Source organism: Monodelphis domestica, chromosome 3, assembly GCF_027887165.1.
Source record: "Monodelphis domestica isolate mMonDom1 chromosome 3, mMonDom1.pri, whole genome shotgun sequence".
NCBI lineage: Eukaryota > Metazoa > Chordata > Mammalia > Didelphimorphia > Didelphidae > Monodelphis > Monodelphis domestica.
This window is the reverse complement of record NC_077229.1, coordinates 217,917,414-217,935,056: the sequence shown is the minus strand read 5'-3', so window position 1 is coordinate 217,935,056 and position 17,643 is coordinate 217,917,414.

Genomic DNA, 17,643 nt, shown 5'->3' with positions numbered 1-17,643 from the left:
GGTAGTAATAGAGGGTAATAGGCAGTAGAAGAAGAGTTAGGAGAAGGAAGCATCTGGATGGCAACTCTAGGAGTAACTCTGCCTGGGGCTACCATGATTTTGGGGTAGGAGGAGTGCTAAGAAGTGAGATCCGAGTTGAAAAATGGGCTGAGCTAAGGAGATGATGAGATAGCATAAGAGTCTAGGACACTCTTGTGGGCTTTTAATTCACTTCCACATATTAGCTTAAACATTACAATTTTATTGAATGAAACCTCATGGTGGATCATAAAAATTTCAATTTCCCTTTTGGGATCTTAAATCTGAAAAGTAAAAAATATTAGAACTGGAAAGGACCTTAGAAATGCCCTGATCATAGCTGGGGTTTTTTTGTGTGTGGTGGCGAAGAATTGGAAATTGAAGGGATATCCATCAATTGGGGAATAGCTGAACAAGTTGTGATGTGATTGTAATGAAATACTACTGTGTTATAAGAAATGATGAACAGGACAATTTGAGAAAAACCTGGAAAGACTTCTATGAAAGGATGCAAAATGAAAAAGCAGAACCAGAAGGACATTGTAGATGGTAACAGTGATATTGTTTGATGAACAAGTGGGAGTGATCTATCTATTCTCACCAACACAATGATCCAAGCCAATCTCTAAGGCTCATGATGAAACATGTCACCTGCCTCCCGAGGAAGAACTGATGGAGTCTAAATTTAGACCAAATCATACTACATTTCACTTTCTTCTTTTTTATTGTTCAAGATCTCATCTACAAACTGACTAATGTGGAAACATATTTAACATAAAAACTACATCAGATTGCTTACTGTCTCAGGGAGAGAGGAGGGAAGGATGGTAGAGTAAATGAGAGAATTTGGAACTCAAAATGTCTTTAAAAAGAATATAAAATTTATTTTTACATGTAATTGGGGGGATAATGTTTTTGAGAAAAGGGAAATGATCTGATCTAAACACCTTATTTTACACAGGAGGAAAATGTGGTCCATATAGGAAAAGGGATCTCAAGATAATATAAGCTAGCTGATGATAAGACTAGAATCTGGGTCTCCTGAGGTCCAGGGAAGTAAATACTCTTTCACTTTAAAAAACCACTTTAATTACCAATTTATCTATCAAATTACAAAAAAAAAATGATTCTTCTTTCCAGCCTCATCAATTGCCATTTTATTCCCAGACCTCTGAGAAGAATGGCAAGGCTGAATCAAGCTGGTCACTGGTGGTCCTGGCAAGCATTTTCACAGGAAGTCTCATTTGAGGGGAGAAACTGTCAAGAGGAGAAAAACTAAAAGACCTTCTTGGCATTCCATCTTTTTTCAGCCTTTTAGTTTTAAGATCCTTAACTTGTTTATACTTTCTGCAATCTCTTTACATTTGGGCATCTCTTACATAGAGGACAGAAGGACACAAAGTGGACAATTAGGTGAATAAATCCTGAAGATTGTGGTATGTTTTATATAGCCAAAAAGCATATGCCATCAGTTCATTAAAAGATACCTTATGCTTAAATCACTGGAGGTCACTGCTTCTGAAAGCCAATCACATTAAAGAAAGATACATGTTCTTTAAGGACATAGAGCAATCCAAGGAAAGTGAGAGGTTTTCTGGTGGAGATGAATATTAAAGCTTCTACAATCCCTGGCTTAGGGAAGAGGCTGAATATTTAAACTAACTCTGTCCTGCCTTTAGCTATGCTGTACCACTGTTATCCTGACCCATCATTTTCCAGGTTCCTAGTGCATGTTCAGGGAAATTAAGAAAATGAGAAAATAAGAAAATGAACATGCAGGGAAAGCTCTAAGAAGTGTGTAATGTCTTAGCTATGGACAGTTTGGGTTTTCCTTCCCACCTTCTTTAGAAAGACTAGGTATGGCTCTGGTTGGTGTTCCACCAAGATGGCACTGGGGGTAGGGGGTGGGGGAGTACCTCAGAGGGGTAGCCTATAGACTTGACCTGAGAATTGCTTATCTTATCCTCCATGACTGAGTTCAGTTACGTTAGCTCTGGGAAAGCTTCATGATGAAAGCTATGTGGTAGGGAAGATGAATTCTAGGAAAATTAACCGATTTGAACAATTAATGTTGATGCCATTGATGTGAGAAAAATGTTTCCTGTATTTAACAAATACCATTTAACAAAGGGAGAGGAGCTGTGGAAATCATTTAGGAGCTGGTTTTGATTTTATTTTGTCTTTTCATTTTCATAGAAGTAATTTCATTATAGAATAGCTATTTAAGGCTTTTATAAAATATTTTATTAATTTTAAAAATTGCACACTTAGCTCACCTGTCATAAAATAGAACTTTAATTTCTTTCAATAACTCTGAGGGTGTATCTTTTCATATATCAACACATTTTTTTCTAAATACAACAAAATTTATAGAATTTTTAGAGCTGGAAAAATATTTTAGATTTCTGCTAATCCAATCCTTCCATTTTATAGAAAATTAAACCAAAGCTCAGAAAAGTAAAGTTATTGTATTTGCACTGCTACTTGGGCAGAGTCGGGATTAGATCCTAGATCCCTTGGCTCCAAACATAAAGTTCTTTCCACTTCTTTTGTCTTAGTGTTTTGTAGTTAGATCTTGGCAACATCATGCCTCCCTCTAATCTCAGGGCTTATATAGAGATAGGAGTTTTTTTTTTTCCACTAGGCTTTAAATAGACATAGGTTCCAGGCCAGAAATAATTATGAGACACATAAAAATATAGGCAAATAGTCACAGTCCTATAATACTGATAATAAAACATGTTACATCCATCTCTTGATAGAAGTGGTAGAGTCAAGATGTAGAATGAGACATGCATTGCTAGGCATGACCAAGATGGGAATATGTTTTGTTCGTCTATGCATCTGTGTTCCAAGTGTATAGTTTTTCTTTTCTTTTCAATTGGGAGAGGGAAGAATTTGGGATGGAGGGGGAATATAAATGGATTTCTAAATAAATGAGAAAAGACCAGAAGGAAGACCAGAAGGAATCACAGACAAGCAGGACAGTTTGGAAAGTGATATGTTAAATATATTGTATACTTAAGAAAATCAAATTCTATATAATACACTTCATATACATTCTCTTTTTTTGTTCTGTAACGTTCTTAAAAGACTTTTTTTTATTGGTGTTAAGAATAAAAAATAATAACATATTGGTTCACTAAATAACATAATAATAATAATAAAGAAGGGAAGATCTTTCCGGGTAGGAACTATCTTGATTCTGTGTATCTGATCGGTAGTCCTTAGCAAAGTGCCTTAGGAAACGGCTTGTCATTATATATATATTTTTAACATACAGGATGGTATCCTCACTTTCTTTTTCCGCCAGTGGTATTAGCTAACTAAGCATGAGGCCAGCCAGCTGAGAATAATCCCCAGTTGGTTTTGCTGCCTGGAAGGATATGAATTGGCAGCTCAGTCAACTAATACCATTAGTGGAAAGAGAAGTGGGAGTGTTTTCATGCCCTATATTTTTGTGTGCCTCACAACTATTTCTAGGACCTCATTAATGCAAAATCCCCGCTCTGATCCTAATTCCCCTGTGACTGCCCACCCTAGTCCAGACTGGGGAGGGTAGATAAGCAAAGGAGTCCTATAATGTGACCACATTAACAAGCCACCAATTGTTCAAATTGATAAGAGGGATCTGTAGTCACTTAACAATATCTTCTATGTGCTTGATGCAGTGGGAGATAGTCAAGAAGCTAAAGACACAAGATTGCCTTTTAAAGGGACAGAAAAAAATTAAATGAAATCAGTGTTGGTGTGCGGGATGATGGTCAGCATCAACTTTGGGCAGTAAGACATTGCAGAAGGGGAAATTCAATTCCATTCACCTAAATGATAATTTCTTAAGCTCCTACTCCATGTCAGATGCTATGCTGGGACTTGGGGACACAAAGACCAAAATGAAACCTTTCCTTCTCTGAAGGAGCTTGAGTAAGTGAAGAAGGGAACAACCTGCACCAAGAAAACTAAATACAAAATACACACAAAGAAATTTCTGGGAAGAGATGGAAATGGGTCACTTCTTCGAGGAATGCTAACCAGTCCATTTTCTCTAGATCCTAGGCATGGTGTACATTGGGGACAAATTGTGGTGTGTCTTAGAATTGGTATTTATTATAATAACATTTTCTCCTTGCTAGTTTCTAGCGGATCACAAATTACTCCAATCGGGGAACATCATCAAGGGCTTCAAAGCCTCCTTTCTTTTACTGTCCAGAGAGTCTCTCTTTTTTTCCTTTTACTCTACAGAGATGCCTATCACAGTAGGATTTGCCCTATATCTTGTGAAGGCAGAATGAGGCTAAGGCAGCAATGATATTTCCCTGCTAAAGCAGAATCCTTGGTGGCCCCCAGGGCATCACTTGGACAAGGTGTCATTTCTATCAGAAATAAACTGTGCACCAAGTAATAAAGGGCTGCTTCTCTGCGAGCTTTTGTCTGCCCGTCTCCAGGGTCCAGGCATTTATTCATTCTGTCCATCTGTCTTTGTCTTTGTCTGTGTCTGTGTCTGCCTCTCTTCTGCTATTTCTTTTTGCCATCCTCTCCCACTGATTCCCTGTATGCACCCTGGACTGGGCCTTTAGAGTTAATGAAAGCCGAGATGTTGACTTTTATGCTTCATAAAGCTGCCAGCAGATATCCAATTTAGTACAATCTACTTCCATTAATGGTAAGACTTAACTCTCCCTCTTCGCCACTATTATCTGAAATGCTCAGTATCCTCTGCTGAGAGGAAAGGGGCAATAACGACAAGGATCACTCTTGTAAATCAAAGATTTTTCTCCCAGACAGAGCTGATTCCTTTTGTAAATGGCCTAAAGAGCCTTCCCTGGGTCAAATCAGATACATGAAAATATACCTGATTTCATGAGGCACACGTTAACCCAGCTGGGTGACCTCAAGCAAGTCGCTGTCACCTCTTGGGCCTCAGGTTCCCCATCTGGAAAAAGAGAGGGTAGGACTGTAGGGGGACTAGGTGGAATGGGGTCTAGAGAGCTAGACTTGGGAGTCAGGAAAATCTGAATTAAAATTTTCCCTTAGATACTGTCTGTGGGAACCTGGGCAAGTTGCTTAACCTCTGTCTGTCATGGTTTCTCCATTTATAAAATGGAGATAATAGCAATACCTACCTCCCCAAGTTCATTTTGAGGAAGGGATGAGATCATATTTGTAAAGTATTTTATAAACCTTAAGGCAGTGAATAAATGCTAGCTATTATGATGGTCACTAATGACCTTTCCTGAGCATTCATTCTGCAATTATACTTCAATTTGATTTCCTAAAAAAAGGTTACTTGTGGTTATAAAGCCCACTGCCAGGTTTTTTTCTCCGTAGAGAAAGATAATCAATGAATCAGCCCATCATTTATTACTAGATGTTGGGCTAAGTGCCAGGGCTGTAAATGGAACTTGGATGACTCAGGTCACACTTTCTGCTATTCCCTTTTCCCCTGAAGATGCTCAGATACCCAGAGGGCACCGAGGTGTCTCTGTCCTCTGTCATCAGGGAAACTTGCACCCATTTCAGTGGTCCAGGGATCAGCACACCAAGTCCATTTAACCATCTAATTTCAGGTAGTTTTTATAAAGTAATGCTCATTTCAAGTATGTTACAAGGGCAAAGAACACACATTACCTTTTTCATCTCAGGGGCATAATAACCCCCCATACAACTTCAGTGGAAGATGGGAATGGGGATTAGGTTCACAATTTAACTAAATTCCTACATAGCTTTGGTCCCCTCAGCTTCCCATCCAAAACTAGCTTCTGTCTTCCACTGGGCCCGTGTCTAGAGCCTCAATCGTCCTTATTTGTAGAATGAAGATTATTTTTTAAATGAAGATAAAAATATTAAAATAATTTTAAAATAAAAAATAAAAATAATTTTTTAAAAGTATCTTCCTCATGGGGATGTCGTGAGGCTTACATGAGATATACGTAAAGCTCTTGCAAATCTGAAAGTGCTGACAATTAACAAGAATTTACTAAGTGCCTTATAGATACCAGGAAATGATAGACCCTTAGAATGCAAAGTCAAAAAGGAAGCCTTTTCTGTTCTTGAAAAGCTCAAAATCTATCCAGAGAGATCATGTGTAAGCCCAGAGCAACTATATTACAAGTGGAACCTGATTTTCAGATAAATTTTTCACCCATTTGTGAAAACCTTTGCCACCCAGGACTTCCCATTTTGATACCCAAGTTTGTGGGATCTTAGAGAAACTGGTCAAAAAATATCCTTATGCTGTAATCATATAGTCTTTCCCCCCACTAAGGTGTGTTCCCCCATGAATCAGTTTCATTGAAGCAATTTTGTAAATTTTTCATTCATTGATTTCTTGAGTGTTTAGATGCTGATATTTGCTGCCTTGTATAAGTATTTATATTGACTCTAATATGAGACATTTTGAGTTTATGTCACTAGAATGCTGGTGCCTAGCTGAGAAAAATGCTATCTTCTTTTCCTTTAAACATACCTTGACTTCCTGCCTTATTATGAGATCGGTATTTCCTGTAACTTCCTAGGCTAAAGTTGACCTATGAAATTGGAAACACCAAGTATTTAACTTTTGGAAGGCTATTTTTCTGGTGATTCAACTTATCCTTTTGGATGAGTTTGTAATTCCATTTGGACTGACCTTTAAGGGGCAAGAATCCATTTGGGACAATTTGGGGTGCCTTTGAAATAAGAACTGAGATAAAGTTTTCCTTGGCCTTTTAAAGGGATCAACTATGGTATAGGAATCACTAGGGAAAACATGGTGTGCCCTGTGGAAAAAGAGACACAGGAAAATTTATCCAGATACCAGTTAGATAGCCTCGATTCCCTGATGGAATCATGGAAGTGTTTTCAGCCAGGATAGTTGCTTTCTAATTTGAGAGCGAAGTAGTGATACCTAGATGACACACATCCTAAATCCCTATATGGTCTAATAAGTTCTGTACATACCAGGTTATCTTCTGAGAAAGGAAATTGCTTTCTTTGCTTTTTCTTTTTTTTTCCCCTTGGAGGTTCAGAAAGGCCACCCCATTACCAACCTAAGCACCTGTTTAGAATCACACAAGCCTTAATCTTTGGTGAATCTTGTGAAATGTACCTTGTTTGTTGAATCAGCAAAACTTTGTGCTTGGGCATAATTGTGTTGGGTTTTTTAATCCATACATATCAGACATGTCTCTCTGATTGCTTTAAGCCCTTTCTAACTGGCACTGGTGCCAGAAGTGAAAGAACAATGCTTATGCCTCCTCAGAGACCCGAGATGACGGCTCTAGACTAGAGACTCTGATAGTATATTCATGATATACCCTAGGACACAGTTCAACAAAAGTCAGAAACAACGCTGGCCTTGGATGTGAACTTGGTGAGATGAATTAGGGTGGGGAAGAAACTTTATGATAGGAAGGCCAGTTACTTGGCAATTACAAGAGTCCATATGGAGAGTGGAAGGCTGGACTCACGGAAGTGGTTGCTCCATGAGTGTAATGATATTGTGGGTTGAGGAAAGCGCTAAAAAGAAAACTCTCTCACTCCCATCTTTCTAAAGTTTTTTTGAAAGCAAAAGCAACCTGAGTGTCCCTGGCTTCCTGGAAGTAGGGGGCGTGGTCCCTCCCTAGCACAGGATTGGTCCAATTCAAGACCAATCCCACACCAGGATGTAGGGAGTGTGGTCCCTCCACCAGCACCAATCCCACTGCAGGAAGTAGAAGGGACCCCTGAGGCACACTGGGGGATGCAGTCCCCCTCCCCCACAACATTTTGAAACTCCCATTGTACAACAATGGGAAAATTTGGCAACAGGTTATGTGGGTTGGAGAATAAGAAGTCAAGGAAAAGGCCAACAATGAGAAACTGGGAGATTGAAAAGGATAGGGATGCTCATGATAGAATTCGGAAGAGGTGTGAGTTTGGGGGAGGTGGTTGTGGGGTAGAGAGACAAGATGAGTTCAAGATAACTACTAGATGTCTCATTTGAAATGTCCAAGAGGCAGGTGGTAATATGGAATTGGAGATCAGGAAAAAAATAAAAACTGAATATAGCATGATCTTCATAAAGATAGTAATTAAGTACAGAGGAGTTTATGAGGTAATCAAGAAAGAGAGTATAGAGAAAGGATCCAGAGTTGATGAGAATCCAGCAAAGAAGACAAAGAAGTGGTTAAATGGGTGGACCAGGAGAGAGTGCTGTCACAAAATCTCAGAGAAAAGAGAGTAGCCAGGAGCATATTCTCATTATTCCATCCAGGCTTTTGGAATTATATCAACAATAAGACTATTTCAACCAGAAATATGAAATTTGAGTCAACTGGTAGAACTTTATCCAAACATTTAAAAAATGTTTTCTAAGAATTAGATGCAAATTTAGCTTTTTTGAGATATTTTTATAAATTGGTTTCATATTCTGAGCACATTTGGTACTCACTATACTGTAGTCTTGAGGATCACGTCCTGGAATTCCTTTGTGAGCAATGCCATCCACCAACAGGTTCCTTAGTATAATAGTAATTAAAACTGTTGGATGGGAGCCAAAAAGGGCCTGCCTTATATTAATTTCCCTCATTAGTCCTTGAATGACATTCCTGAGTATTCATCAGAAAACCCCCTACTTGCCACATATTGAAATGTCTTGCTTCACCTTAGTTCCAGTAACTAGACCTAAGTCCCTTAATGTTATTTTAAAACTTCCGTCCAGTAAAGCTTATCAGTGACTCACTGTTCTGTCTTTTCACAGCCCGGTAGAAAAGATTATATTCATAGTCACAATGTTACCTTACCCAATCCTCTGTCCTCAGACAGACCTCTGCCTTTGTGGTGGGGCACTGAGAACTTTCAAAAAGCATTTTTTAAAAGAAACAACACACCATTAGTTTTCTTTGAAAAATGTACTAATCAATGCAGTAGAGGTTATACAGTTTTGACTTAACAGAAGTATTGCCAATAATGCTACTTATAATTATTAATTGTTAGGTAAATTATTTTCACTTTTGTCCTCACCACCTCCCTTCAAAAGAAAAGCAGACAGGATGTAACCACAGCATATCCTGCCGGGGCTGAAATCGGTTGAGGTTCATTAAAATCACTTACCGAATGAACAAATGTAAAGCAGGTAGATTGGGGGTGGGGGGGTTCTTTGATCCTATCTGGAGTAGCCAGACACAGTTGCCTTTCCCATTTGTCTTAATTTGTTTTTAAAGGGGAAATTTAAAAGGTGAAAATTTAATCCAGCTGGACAGGGAAAGGAATAAATATATATACATATATTTATTATATATATTATATATAATACATATATAAAGACCTACTATGTGCCAGGCACTCTCTACCTTCCCCCTTAACAAATAATATCTCACTTGATCTTCTCAACAACCTAGCAAGCTTGGTAAGTGCTCTCTTCATTTTACAGTTGAGGAAACTGAGGTAAAGTCACTTGCCTATGGTCACACAGCTAGTAAATATATGAGGCTAGATTTGAACTCAGGTCTTCCTCACTCTAAGCCCAGGGCTCTAGCTATAGTGCCACTGTCTACTTCTATAGGTATACTCTGCTTCTTCCTGATTTTGAAGGTGGCCACACTCACAACTTGTCCTTATTAAAGAGTGCCCAGTGGAGCACATAAGTATGGATGTGTCGCTTTGTTTCCAAGCTAAAGAGGGGTATTTTTTGTTGTTGTTTTTTGACAGTGTCCAGGTTTCAGAGGAAGAAGGAACCCCATTCTCTTTGGTACCAAATGGACCCATTGGGTAGTGTGGAATCCAAACTGGAGGAAAATAATGCCTGCTTATTTTCCAGAGTATAATAGTTTCTGGCTGATTTGTGGACCCCTTTCCTTTTTTAAAAAACATTGGGACAACATGTTCCATTCTATAGTCCTTTGTCACCCATCCTGGCCTCCATAATTTTTCACAGATCACCAATAGTGACTCAAGGAGAACCTATTAGACCTTTGAGGCTTCAACCTTTGAGAACCCAGGGAAATTCTGCAGCAGAATGAAGTACTGGAGGAGGACTACGATGGGGCATTCTCTAATCACTACTATTCAGTACTCTCTGTCTTTCTGGCTGAAAAAAGAGAAAAATAAAAATCTGTTTGGGGGGTCTTGGCCTGGATGTCTGGGGCATAGGAGTAATAGAGGCAGATGGAATAAGAAACCAAAAAGAACAGGCATTATAAATGGAATGCTCTCCAAAGAAAAAGATCAACTGCTAATGCATCGAGGGGCCTGAGGAAAGGATTTCAAGCTAGATGTCCCTGTTACAAAGGTTCAAAATGAGGGCAAGAACAATGAGAGCAGAAAAAAATGAAGGACAAGATAACAAATAAAAGTGTGCTATAAAGGGCAGAGAAAGAGACAAATATCTATAGATGAGCATCTTTATTTTATGCTTTAGGATCTGTTAAGAACACTTCCATACTATTTAGGAAAATAGGTAGAGAAGGAATCCTATCAAATATTTTTTGTGAAATTAATATGGTACTGTTACCTAAGTCATGAAGGACAAAAAAACAGAGAAAGAAAATTACAGGCCAATTTCATTAATGAATATAGATGCAAACACTTTAAATAAGATACTAGGAAGGAGAATAAAGCAATATATCACAAGGATCATTTACTATGACCAGGTAGGATTTATATCATAAATGCAGGGTTGGCTTAATATTAGAAAAACTATCAAGATAATTGATCATATCAATAACCCAACTAACAGAAATCACGATTATCTCAATAGATGTAGAAAAACCTTTTGACAAAATACAAAGCCCGTTCTTATTAAAAAATACTAGAAAGCATAGGAATAAATGAGTTATTCCTTAATAGGATGAGTTGTATCTGCTTAAAACCTTTACCAAGTATCATCTGTAGAGGGGATAAGTTAGAAGTCTTTCCAATAAGATCAGGAGTGAAGCAAGGATGCCCATTATCACCACTATCATTTAATTATTTACTAGAAATGCTAGCTTAAGGAATAAGGAAAGAAAAAGAAATTGAAGGAATTAAAATAGGCAATGAGGAAACTAAACAATCACTCTTCACAGATAATATGATGGTATACTTAGAGAAACAACTAAAAACACTAATCAAAATAATAATGTTAGTAAAGTTGCAGGATACAAAATAAATCCACATAAATCATCAGCATTTCTACATTTCACCAGCAAAGTCCAATAGCAAGAGTTAGAAAGAGAAATTTCATTTAGTCACTCTAAACAATATAAAATATCTGAGAATCTAGCTGCCAAAGCAAACACAGGAATTATATGAAAACAATTACAAAACACTTTTCACACAAAGTCAGATCTAAACAACTGAAAAAATATTAATTGCTCATGAATAGACTGAGCTAATATAATAAAATTACAATTCTACCTAAATTGATTTATTTATTCAGCTCTATGCCAATCAAACTACCAAATAATTATTTTATAGAACTAGAAAAATAATAACAAAGTTCATCTGGAAGAACAAAATGTCAAGAAAATCAAGGGAACTAATGAAAAAAAAGTCAGGGAAGGTGGCCTAGTAGTACAGGACTTCAAACTGTACTATACAGCAGTCATCAAACCAATCTGGTACTGACTAAATAGAATAGTAGATTAATGGAGTAGATTAAATACACAATATGCAGGGGTAAATGACCTCTACAACCTAGTGTTTGATAAACACAAAGATCCCAACTTTTGGAATAAGAACTCACTTTTTAACAAAAACTGCTGGGAAAACTGGAAAACAACATGGCAGAAGCTAGGTATAGACCAATATCTCATACTCTATACCAAGATAAGATAAAAAAGGATATATGATTTAGATATAAACAGTAATACCATAATTAAATTAGTAGAGCACAGAATAGTTTACCTGGCAGATCTTCGGAAAAGGAAAGAATTTATGACTAAACAAGATAGAGAGCCTTATAAAATGTAAAATAATTTTGAATAAATTAAATTAAAAAGCTTTTGTACAAACAAAATCAACATAACCAAAATTATAAGGTAAATAAACTGGGGGAAAATTTTATAACAAATGTCTCTAATAAAGATAAAATTTCTCAAATTTATATAGTACTAAGGCATATTTATAAGAATACAAGCAAATTCCCAACTGCCAAATGGTCAAAGGATATGAATAAGCAATTTTCAGAAGAAGAAATCAAAGCCATCAAAAATCATATGGAAAAATATTCTAGAATACTCTTGATTAGAGAAATGTCAGTTAAAACAACACTGAATTATGTAATATAAGGATGGAAGGGATAAGGATGATGGAGGGAAAGAGGGAATGGGGTTGAGAGGATGAAGAAATTGTTCTTCCCCTCTCTTACTTTTGGGGGGTGATAGCCAAGTCCTATCTCCTTGAAAGAGGGAATATGTCTCCTCAAGAGGACAAGCAACTAAAGGGGGAAGCCTTAGTGAGATGACATGATGCCCCTTCCTCTGAGGAGCCTTGAGAGGCAAGGTGATTTTCTTGTGCCTCTGATTCCCCCAGGGACATCAACTGTCAGTTCCCTTTAAGATCTTAGGGTTACTCCACTATTAAGGAGAGATATCTAACCTTAGGATTTGGAAGTCTTCAATCACTGGGATCCAGAAGTCAACCCTGCTTTTGGGGGAGAGGTGTGACCCTCCCCAAATATATTACTATTGTTAGAAACTGGCCCAGACCTAAATCTAGAGTAACAGGTGATTTATTTGGATTCAAACAGGGAAGGAGTGGTAAGGGTATCAAGTAGGGAAGTGGGTGAACAGGGAAGTCCTACAGTTAGCCTCTCTGGCTAATTGGTTCTCCAAAGTCCAGAGGTTCAAGGCTTCTCAGCCTTGATCCCTCTTCTTTCCAACTGCCTGTTGGTCCCTCCTCCTAAGCTAACTAACTTGAATATAGGAGACCAGGGACAGGTAAGGGATAGAGAGATAGAGAGGGAGATCCTTAAAAGGGAAATCCACTGTTGGCTTTTGATTGCTGTTACTGAGAGTTGAGTGAGAGGTGTCCAGGGGGTTAAAAAAGAGACAGTTGATCTCCCTTCTCAGCCTAGGAGATCTTCCTCCTTCCTCAGGCTCCCAGCTGGAAGTGAGTGGCCAGTTAGACCTCCAAGCTTCTGATTCTCTCCTGGAATTTTCATCTTTTTCTTCTTCCTCCTCCCCCACTCTCTCTTCAGCTAGTCTGTCAGAGATTGTTCTCTGCTCAAAGTGGACTATTTCTCCTCCTATCTTACAGTTACCACCTCATACCTATCAGATTGGCCAATATGGCCATAAAGGAGAGTGGTAAATTGGAGGATTTGTGGCAAAGTTGGGACATTAATGCATTGTTGGTGGAATTGTGAACTGATCCAACCATTCTGGAGGGCAATTTGGAACCATGCCCAAAAGACAAACAAAATTGTACATACCCTTTGATCTGGCAATATCACTTTTGGATATATCTCCCAAAAAGATAATAGAAAATGGGAAAGGACCTATTTGTAAAAAATATTTATAGTAGCTATTTGGATAAAGAATTAGGAATGGAGAGGATGTCCATCAATTGGGTAATGACTGAACAAATTGTGGTACACATTAGTAATGGAATTGTGCTATAGAAATGATAAGCAAGGGGGTAGCTGGGTGGCTCAATGGACTGAGAGCTAGGACTAGAGACAGGAGGTCCTAGGTTCAAATCTGGCATCAGACACTTCCCAGCTGTGTGACCCTGGGCAAGTCACTTGATCCCCATTGCCTAGCCCTTACCACTCTTCTGCCTTGGAGCCAATACACAGTATTGATTCTAAGATGGAAGGTAAGTGTTTAAAAAAAGAAAGAAATGATAAGCAAGATGATGTCAGAAAAAAACTGGAAAGATCTGTGGGAACTGATACAGACTGGAATAAGCAGAGCTGGGGGAAAGCATTATGCACAGTAACAACAGTATTGTATGATAATCATCTGTGAAAACTTGGCTACTTTCAGTAATGCACTGATCTGGGACAATCCTGAAAGACTTAAGGCAGGGAATGCTTACCACTCCCAGAGAAAGAACTGTTTGGAGATGTCTTTCACATCAGTGTATTTATGGTTTTATTTGAGGGTTTTGGTTATGTGTAACTTTGCTCTTATAACAGTGACCAATATGGAAGTGGGTTTTGCATGTCAATAAAAATAAAATTTATGATAAAAAATAATAATAAAAATAAAGTTCACCTCAGCAACAACCGCAAAAAAAAAAAAAGAATACTTCCATAGAAGGGGGCAGTGAGGTAGCTCAGTGGATGGAGAATCAAGCCAAGAGATGGGAGGTCCTGGGTATAAATCTGGCCTCAGACAGCTCGTAGCTGTGTGATTCTGGCCAAGTCACAGTTCCCAGTGTCTAGTTCTTACCACTCTTCTACCTTGAAAACAAAAAAAGAAAAAAACTATATGGCAAAAATTCCCTTTCCAGAAGCTCCTCTTGCTTCTGTGCATACATGGGTGACTCTGAGGATGGAACAGATGCCAGATTTTTCTCCAATATGATGGTTAGGTTTGTGGAGTTGTTGGGTTTTTCCCCCTTTGAAAAGCTTTGTTATACCCAGAAGAAAACATGTAATTTATCACTGGTTCATATAGGTGTGTGATTTGGGATTTTGGTTTTAAAGGATTGCTTTTTTACAAAAATGAATAATATTTACATAATAAGTATATGTATGTATGTATAACTTAGTGGAATTTCTTGTCAACTCAGGGAGGGATGAGGGGAAGGAGAAAACATGAATTGTGGAGCCATGGGAAAATTTTTTAAATAAAAATAAAAATGAATATAATATATAAAAAGATTTCAATAAAACATCTAAAAAAATTAAAAATAAAAGCTTTTTTATGAGATGATTCTTGAGAAGAAAGGGTAGAGGAAGAGAAGAAGGCTATAGTTAGAAATCTAAGTAATTTAAAAGCAAGCTATCTGTAAAATTTATTTTTCTTAACATTGCCTTTCCATTTCTGAAGATGGTTCCTCAGTTTTCTCTGATGATTGCCAGCCAAAATCATTCCTTCTCCATGCCAAGTTCTATGCCAGATCTGATGGTCACTAATTTCCCTAGAGGAGAATATCCTTCTCTTTTAAAGAGCAGAACAAATGAAGGAAGAGAACACTTACATGGTCAATCACAAGCCCCTTGTCTGAGACATTATTTTAGTGGGAGCTAGAGTTTTGCCCCTCAATATCTAGCCAGCAAGGAGATCTTCATCAATAATAATTAAACATATATATTTATATTTTTTAAGGTTTGCAAAATACTTTACATATCACTTGATCCTCACAACAACCCTTTGTGTTATCGTTTAGATATTTTCAGTTGTATCTGACTCTTTGTAATTCCTTTTTGGGGGTTTCATGACAAAGATACTGGAGTAGTTAGTTTGCCATTTTCTTCTCCAGCTCCTTTTACAGATGAAGAAACAGAGGTAGAGTTAAGCAATTTGCACAGGGTCTCACAGTGAATAAATATCTGAGGCTAGATTCGATTGCAGTTCTTCCTGACTCCAGGTCTGGCACTCTATCCCTTGTAAAACTTAGCTATCCCATGAGTCTGTGTAATCCCATTTTACAGTTGAAAAAATTGAGGTTGAGAGTAAGTGTCTGTGACAGGATTTGAACTCCAGCCTTGCTAATTCCAAATCCATCACTCAATCTACCTCCTTACTTTCTCTCAATAACAGTATTGTCAGGAATACCAAGCAAGCAGGCTTTTAGCAGGTTTTAAGAACAACCACCTAGGTCAGTGGCTAGCATTTGTTTCTTTTTATGGTTTGTCACTTTGTGATAGCTAGATAGTTCTCTTTCTGGAAGGTATTTGGAGCAGGGCTCTGGTACAAAGTCCATGCCTCTGGCAAGCAGTCTGCAAAAGATAACTGTGTTGACTGTTCCTGGAAGAGAGGTGAAGAATAGCTAATTATGGGACAAATGCAGCATAACAAACCAGAAGGGAGAGAGACTCCAAAATTATTTGCTGAGGAAAATTTTACTATTTTCCAGGATGCAAAATAATCCACAGTGCACCTGTTTTCACTGAGAGTAATGCAAGCAGCCTCCAATTTGGAAATAATTTAGGCTCCAGAAGTTATAAGTCAGTTGTTTGAAATTCAGAATGTATTTTCCCACAGAAACAATTTTTAAAATGTTGGGTGGGTTCTCCGACAGACCCATAAAAGCTTGTTTATCTCCTAATGGAGCTGAAATGCTGGGTCTCTGCAGTGAAAAATTATGCTAAAGCCACTGGCAAACTTTGGCTTACAAAATGGATTTTGTTCCAAAAACTCTCTTGTAAGTCAGGTGTTTAGACCCCAGAATGAATTTTCCTGTTGAACACTGTATACGTGATGGCTAGGTTCTCAGGCTAGCGTACAAACATCTATTTAACCCACAATGGGGAAGAACTAGAATACTACAAGCATTATAGAAAGAATCCAATATTTTTTGCAAGGCAATGAGCATTTATTAAGAAGCACTGATTACGTGGAGACACTGGGGATATAAATCCATTTACAAGAAGGAGAAGGCATCTGCCTGCCCTCTGCTGGCTTCTATTCTAATGGGAGAAGATAACACAGAAAAGGGGAGAAAATTAATACAAATGTGGATTAATATAGTATCCAAGATGATGAGGGGAGTTCCAGGATGAGAAGATTGAATCGTGTTGGCAAAGGCCAGACAAAGGGTCAGAAACAGAGTTTATAAGGGAAATAATGCATTTAGAGTTCCAGCTTGATACTGAAGAAAGCCCAATGCCCTCTACTTTGAGGCTCAAAACACACCTATTACTAGAGCCCTTCTATCCCACCACTAACCAGAGAGTAAAAGCATAGACTCAATTCAATTAAATTCAATAAACCCTAAGTATTCACTGTGAGATAGGTATTGTGCTAGATGCTAGGGATACAAAGACAAAAATTAAATCTTCCTAGACCTCAAGAAGTTGGCGTTCTACAATGTAGAACTCCAAGAAGTTCTATGGGGAGGATCAAAATGGGAAATGGTGGATGAAGACTAATGGAAATGGAGAGGATAAGGAACCCCCAAATAAGACTCTGAAAGGATGAAAAATGGAGATAAGATCTGTTATGGAGGGCAGAGGCATTAGGGAGGGAGGAGAGTCATAGGGATGGAACTGGGAGAGATAAGTGCTGAGGAGTAGAAGAAGTAAGAAAAGGCAGCAGGGTCTTCCCTGTTCTCTCACTTTCTTCTTTGTCTTAAGATTCTGTCACCAAAATGAAGGAGGGACAGAGGTCAAGTGACTTGTCTAGGGTTACACAGCTAGCAAATATCTGAGGCTAAAATTGAATTTTGGTCTTTCTCATTCCTGTTTTATTAATAAATTATCTTAATTACTTTTACATTTATTATATATGCTATGATCTAGGAGCTGCTAGCATGCGGCAGCGGCCACACCCCGGGCAACGGCTTCGACAGGCAGGCTAAACCTTGTGAGGGTTGCCATCGGGTTGTCGACCCCTGGTGAACCAGGGCTTTGCTCACCCAGCATGTGAAGACTGCTTCAGCGGAACAGGCGGAAGAAACCAACAAGAAGGTTCAATGGCTGAGAGGGCGACGCAGCAAAGCACTGTGGAGTGCTCAGGGTGTGATGGAGCACAACAGACAACACGGCCATCCAATGCAGCTGAGGAAGTCTCC